The sequence below is a fragment of the Physeter macrocephalus genome, chromosome 8 (genome assembly GCF_002837175.3).
Source record: "Physeter macrocephalus isolate SW-GA chromosome 8, ASM283717v5, whole genome shotgun sequence".
NCBI lineage: Eukaryota > Metazoa > Chordata > Mammalia > Artiodactyla > Physeteridae > Physeter > Physeter macrocephalus.
Window position 1 is genome coordinate 10,192,407 of NC_041221.1, and position 6,873 is coordinate 10,199,279.

At 50.4% G+C, this 6,873-nt stretch overlaps 1 non-coding gene across 1 annotated transcript; it reads left to right on the forward strand.

Moving 5' to 3' along the window:
* Positions 1 to 1,128: 1,128 nt before the first annotated feature.
* Positions 1,129 to 1,235, forward strand: LOC112064023 (U6 spliceosomal RNA). The gene has a single exon (XR_002891318.1). It is a non-coding gene; the product is annotated as a U6 spliceosomal RNA (small nuclear RNA).
* The last annotated feature ends 5,638 nt before the right edge of the window (positions 1,236 to 6,873 follow it).

Sequence of the window (6,873 nt, forward strand, 5' to 3'; positions counted from 1 at the left end):
CCTACTCCCCAGGAAAGAGTTCGGGGGCCCCCAGGCCTGCCTGAGCCCGGACCAGGGCAGCTTCCCACAGGGAGGACGGGGTGAGCAGAGCACGCGGGTGCCTGGATCAGGCCACCTGCAAGTGTGTCCTGACGGGGCAGGGCCGGGAGGGCTCTATCTGCCCCCTCTCCTCTCTCCCTAAACCCCTGCTCTTCTCGCAGGAACAAGGTGTGAGGCGCAGACAGGATAGCGGACCTGGTCACAGAGGTTCCAAGAGGCTGGGAACGTCTGCCCCAGGGTCAGGCAGGCCTCTGGGGAGAGAGAGGAAGTGGCTCCTCCAATTCGGCACAGTGGGCATTTGTGGACATTTTGGCTACACAGCATCCTTTCCTACTTGTTAAAAACATCGAATCTCCTCTTGGAAAAGTACTTCTCCCTGATGTGTGTTGCCCTGGGGGTGTCCATCGGTCAAGGTGTTCTGCCAGCTCCAGCCAAAGGGTAGGCACATGACCCAAACTCAGCCATGCAGACCTTCTCTGGGACTTGAATTTTGAGGGGAATCATCTCCAGATGGAAAAAGGTGGTGGGAGCACGTTCGTCCCACTGATGGGCCCTGAACCGGAGGGTCGAGAGGTCCTGCCGTGTAGACACCCAGGATCTGGTCCTGCTTTCGAACGCTGCTCTCAGCTCCATCTATCCCTTGAGCGGCCCAACTTTCCCCTGAATTTTGCTTGTGACCCAGAGTTAGATGCTGTTTACAGCCAAAACCCTTGAATGTGATAAGATGCAGCCCAGTCTGGTCCCCACAGACGCGTGTTCATAACCACTAGCTATGGACGTGTTGGCTAAGAAACCCATCCTGGTTCCTCCGGGATTTGCCACGTTGGCTTTCGACGGGGTTGATTTTCATTTGGACCCCAGATCGTTTCGTTGAAATGTTATTGCTGAGAGCTGGGAGGATGGGGTGAGGCAAGGTTTCTTATAAAGGACAGATTCAGGTGGGGGAAGGTGTCGTTAGCCCTAAACAATCCTTTCTCATGAAGAACTTTCTGTCTCAATGATAACCCTAGATATTCATTTTCTTGTAAAAGCTGTGATTCAGGCATCACCAGCATCAATGCTGACACTGCCGTTGAAAGCGTGTCTTCCATGCTCACTTTGGCAGCACACATACTAAAATTGTAATGATACAGAGAAGATTATCGGGGACCCTGTGCAAGGATGACACGCAAATTTGGGAAGCGTTCCGTGTTTTTAAATGTCCATTGACAGATAAATGGATAAAGAAGATGTGGTATACACACACACACACACACACACACACACACACACACACATATACACACACAATGGACTATTACTCAGCCATTAAAAAGAATGAAATAATGCCATTTGCAGCAACATGGATGGACCTAGAGATGATCATACTAAGTGAAGTCAGCCAGAAAGAGAAAGACAAACACCATACGACATCACTTATGTGTGGAATCTAAGATACGACTCAAATGAACCTATCTACAAAACAGAAACAGACTCAGACATAGAGAACAGACTTGTGGTTGCCAAGAGGTGGGGGAGGGATGGATTGGGAGTTTGGGATTTGCAGATGCAAACTAGTATATATGGAATGGATACACAACAGGTCCTACTGTAGAGCACAGGGAACTATATTCAATATCCTGTGACAAACCATAATGGAAAAGAATATGAAAAAGAGTATATATATGAGTCACTTTGCTGTACAGCAGAGATTAATACAACATTGTAAATCAACTATACTTCAATTAAAAAAATATGTATGTCTTCTGTCTGCTTTGTCTCTCAGCTGCCGCTGGGAGGTTACTGTGGGTATTCTTATGGTGTGGGAGTGTTTTATTATGTCATGAATTTATTTTGTACTAACAATATACATATTTGGTTATCAGGTGAAATTTTCATTTTGTTAAATTTCAAAAGGCCAATAGGACTCAGTGTTTGAAATGCTTCTTTTCTTCTGTTTTGCTGACAGACATTTTTTGAGGTGCTTTTGGGGGTGTGTGTCTTATTTATTAATAGAACTGAGAAAGAAATTATTTAATGTTTTTCTTGGTGCACTGGCTTGGAGAAATATTTTTATCTTTGACCAGTTCATTGCTTGGTGTATGCTGGCACCTGAATGCTGGGTCTTCAAATCTCTCTTGAATGTGACTTTCTTTCCTTTCCAATAAAGGGAAAAGAAAACCCTTTATTTTCATATTGAGGGTAGAATAAGCAAAAAATCGAGCTGAGGAAAATTTTAGCTTTTTATTCTAGTTGACCTCTTTTTTCCAAGAAGAGCATTTGATTCTCCCTTAAGACATAGAGTTGATAATCCCTGGTGCCATAAACCTCTCTCTAAATGTAAATAAATATGTGCTTCTGTTTTCAACTGGGTCACATCACTCCAGCTTCCAGAAAATTTCAGTCCAGATTATGGGGGTCCATATATTTATCTTCTTAATCATCAGCCCTGGCATTCATTCATTCATTCTCCATTGAGCACTTATCATGCTTGGTACTGTTCTAGATACTAACAATGCATTGTAAGCAAATAAGAAAATAGACGTTCTTGTAGAATACCAAGAAAGTTCTGGCTAATTTTAGCCTGAATTATGACAGTAGAAATACTACTTTATTCTATTCAAGAACAAAATATGGCTGGAGGATAATCATTCTTGAGTTTTATGACTAGTGTTATTTACAGTTTTCTTGTGTTCCAGCTTTAGGGTGAGCATTCATAGAATCAGTGAGTCACCCAATATCACCGAATAAAATGAAGTGTGTGTGTGTGTGTGTGTGTGTGTGTGTGTGTGTGCGTGCGCGCGCGCGCGCGCGCGCGTGTCCTGGGTGGGCAGGGAACCCACCCAGGGATGTTATTAAGGTAGAATTTTATGTACATCTTTCTCATTCGGTTTATCACCCTGCAGTGCCATCTGGTGGTTGAAATGAAGGAAAACATTCCAACAAACACTGAGATAACGTGGTATAAACATTTGGCCCCTGTACCTGTGATGAACATATAATTTATACAAACTGGGATAGTTTTGAATGTAAAAAGGAAAACTATTAATAATTTCCCAGGGGCAACAGGCATAAACTGAGACTGTCAAAGGCAAACCTATACTGGATACAAGAGTAATAATTTTAATATATTGGGCACTTATGATACACCAACACTTGACATGCATTATTTAATAAAATCCACATAGTAACCTCATGAAGTAAGGTTATTCAATTATTATTGAATTATTATTATTATTATTATATTATAATATTATTATTCAAGTAAGGTAAGTTCAATTATTCTCATTTTGCTGTTGAAGGCATGGGGCTTGCGGATTTTCCAGATGACATGTAAGATGTCCATTTAATTACAGACAATCAACAAATCATTTTTTAGTATAAGTCCAGATATTCAGGTAAGCAACAAATAATTTTTAGTATAAGTATATCCCATGCAATATTGGAGGCATATTTATACTAAAATATTATTTGTTGTTTATTTGAGATTTCAAATTTAGCTGGACAGTCTGTTGTTGTTATTGTTGTTTTTCCCCTAAATCTGGCAAGCCTAGCTTGGAGAGGTGAAGTAACTTACTTAAGACAGTGTAGACAGCAAGGATGAACTGGTCTTTGAAACCAACTCTTGCTCAGAATGAAGCTCAGGCTCTCAACTGCATGGCTTACTTTAGGTGACCACGAGCCACTCCTGGCCAAGCAGGACACATTTGGGTGGGGAGGCAGAATCCCGAGTTATTTAATTGTCTTTCCTCTTCAGTTATATATGTAGGTCCAGACTGGGTAGTATATGAAGATACAGACTGTAATGATTAACCCCCGTTTGTTTTAATTTAGTGACCTTCATAGAGTTTGGGGGCAGAAAGTGCTGTTGGGCCATAGCAAGAACCAGGCCCAGGCCCCGGAAGGTGCCAGAAGATTTGAGATTTCCACGTGGACAAATGGAGACGCCAGCTTGGAACTTTGGGTGCAGAGCAGCAGACGCGAGGGTGGGAGTGGCACATACAGAGTCCAGCGACGTGGACACAGAATTCTTAACGGAAATACCCCTGCTTTGCTCCCCAGCAGGGTGCCACGAGGAGGGGCACACTAAGGCCTCCAGCAGGGGCCGGCTTCTCCGATCCAGGTCGGTGGGCAGCCCAGCCGTGGCTGGAGCGCTAAGCCTGGGTCACCAACTTCTAGAATGTGTGTTGGGAGGAACTTCTCATCCACGAACCCTTCTTAGGAAACCTACCCTCCAACCCACAGACGAGGCCCTGGCAGCTACTTTTGTTCTTGGTGGCCCAGCCCTGTGTGCCCATGACGGCAGGTGGCAGTGGGGACACCTGAGCAAGGTGGATGGTCAGAGTCCATCCCCCAGGAACCTAGAGAATGGACTCAAGACACTAGTCTCTGGTGGTCCCCTGAGGAGGAGATGAAACCTGGAGCCGGGAGGGTCCTGATAGGAGGGAGGGAGGGGGAAGGGAGAAAGGGGAAGAGGGAGGGGGAGGGAGGGGGAAGGGAGGGGGAAGGGAGGGGGAAGGGAGGGGGAAGGGAGGGGGAAGGGAGGGGGAAGGGAGGGGGAAGGGAGGGGGAAGGGAGGGGTCCCTCCCCCCCGCGACGCCGGGGGGCCGGGCGGGAGAAAGGGGAGGAGGGAGGGGGAGGGAGGGGGAAGGGAGAAAGGGGAGGAGGGAGGGGGAGGGAGGGGGAAGGGAGAAAGGGGAGGAGGGAGGGGGAGGGAGGGGGAAGGGAGAAAGGGGAGGAGGGAGGGGGAGGGAGGGGGAAGGGAGAAAGGGGAGGAGGGAGGGGGAGGGAGGGGGAAGGGAGAAAGGGGAGGAGGGAGGGGGAGGGAGGGGGAAGGGAGAAAGGGGAGGAGGGAGGGGGAGGGAGGGGGAAGGGAGAGGGAAGGGAGAAAGGGGAGGAGGGAGGGGGGAGGGAGGGGGAAGGGAACAGGAGGGAGGGAGGGAGATCCTGAGGCCTCCACAGTGCCGGGAGCCCAGGCCTGGCTTTCTGGTGGCCTCCCAGCCCCCAGTTCTGGAGCCCTGCTGCCCAACGAGCATCGTATTCCAGTTCTGGAAGCTCCAAGTACTCCCCGGAAGCCCCTCAGCCTCCCCATCTGTGTGATGCTGTCAACACCATCATCCCCAATGACATCCAGCACGTGGTCCAAGAATCACAGCCCTCACCCATGGGGTCCCCCTCATATTAGATACAGAGAAACACTGCGTTATCTCTATTTACCCAGAGGCAGGTTTCTCTGGATCCGATTTCCCTGGGACTTCTCCCGCATAAGTGAATCTTGGCCTCAGGACCATACTGAGTCCACTACGAGGTGCGTCAGAGTACCCCAAAGGGGGCCGCCCTCTAGCCTGAGCTGAGGGCTCCTGCTCTGACCTCTGGGGCTGCTCCCTGCCTGAGCCCTTCCCTGCAGCCACGGAGTCTGTTACCTTCCCACCTGGGCGGCAGGCCCGCTCTTCCAGGCTTCCTGGCTGTTCCCTCTGTGATGGGGTGACCAGGTGACTGTGCGGCACGCGGAGGTCTGCCGCCACCTAGTGGCCAGGTGTAGCCAGTGGCGAAATCGTGCCCAGAGCAGATGACGGTCCTCTTGGGCCGGGGGAAGCAGCAGCATCCGTGGGCCCCCGGGGAGAGTTGGAGGACCACTGAGACGAGCGGAATCAGAAACCACGTAAGTCAGAGAACAGGAGACGTACATCTGCGGGCTGACACGCCTGCCGCGGATAAGAGGCTGGCGGCAGTGGACGCAGCGTTGGCTTGGCCCCCACTGCCCCACCGCCCTGCCATGGACCGTGTAAAGTGCCATTTCCTCTTGTGATCTTGCTCCTCTGGCCACAGGGGACTGGCCTGGAGCTGGACACCAACTAAGACGGATCAATGAGCATTCCACCCTGGAGTTATGGACGTGAGACCGGCAGGATACAGTCAGTCTTTCCAGGGCTGGAGGGCAATGCCGGTGGACCGTGGCTTCTGATGAAAGGGCAGCAGCAGGAGGTGACCTTCACGCGCACAGCACACAGGGAAGGCGGGGAGAGCGGGAGGGACGCGGGAAGGGACACAGGTGTGGGGCTCCGCTGGGCCTGAAGCCCAGACCCGGTTCTGTCCGTGCCGTCTGTGAGCCACTCTGGGTCCTTATAATAAATCGCTCAGTTTTGTTCAGATGATGCACGTTGAATTTCTGACACTGACAGCCGACCAGAGTTGGATGAATGCACGTTCAAAGCCAATCGGCAGCCCCCCCAGTGTGTGCCGTCGGATCAGCCAGTGCTGTGTCTGCAGGGAGCCGAGGCACCTACAGCCCCCTGAGGCCCTGGACAAGCTCATGGGGACCCCGCCCAGCCGTGGGGTGGGTAGACGAGCCGAGGCCTGCGGGGGTGACCTGCGGGGTATTGGAAGGCCACCTGCCCCTCCCGCCTACACATCTTCCCTTAGTACCTGTCACAGCGCCTGAGATTCTCGCAGTGGGGAAGCATCACTCAGGTCCGGACATCCTCCTTCCTGACCTTCCCTGATACAAACACCTCAGGGGAGGGTCAGACTCTAACTCTCCACCCCTCACCGCTGTTAGACTACGGGCTTATACTGGTGAGATCTATTTTTATTGCGTGCCTTTCTCCTCCACCTGACTGTAAGCTCCATGAGGGAGGAAACCATGTTTGCTTTACGTCCCTGTTGCACGAAAAACAGGCCCTGACAGGCCATAGGTGCTCTACATGTGTTGAGTAAATGGATGGGTATCAGACCCACCTGTACTTTAAATGACAAAATTCTCGAGGTCACTTCACCTTTTCGAGGCTTCACCTGGGCCAGTGTAGGCACAGAAGGAGACCTCAGCCTCTCCCTGCCTGCAGTTTGGCTTGGCTG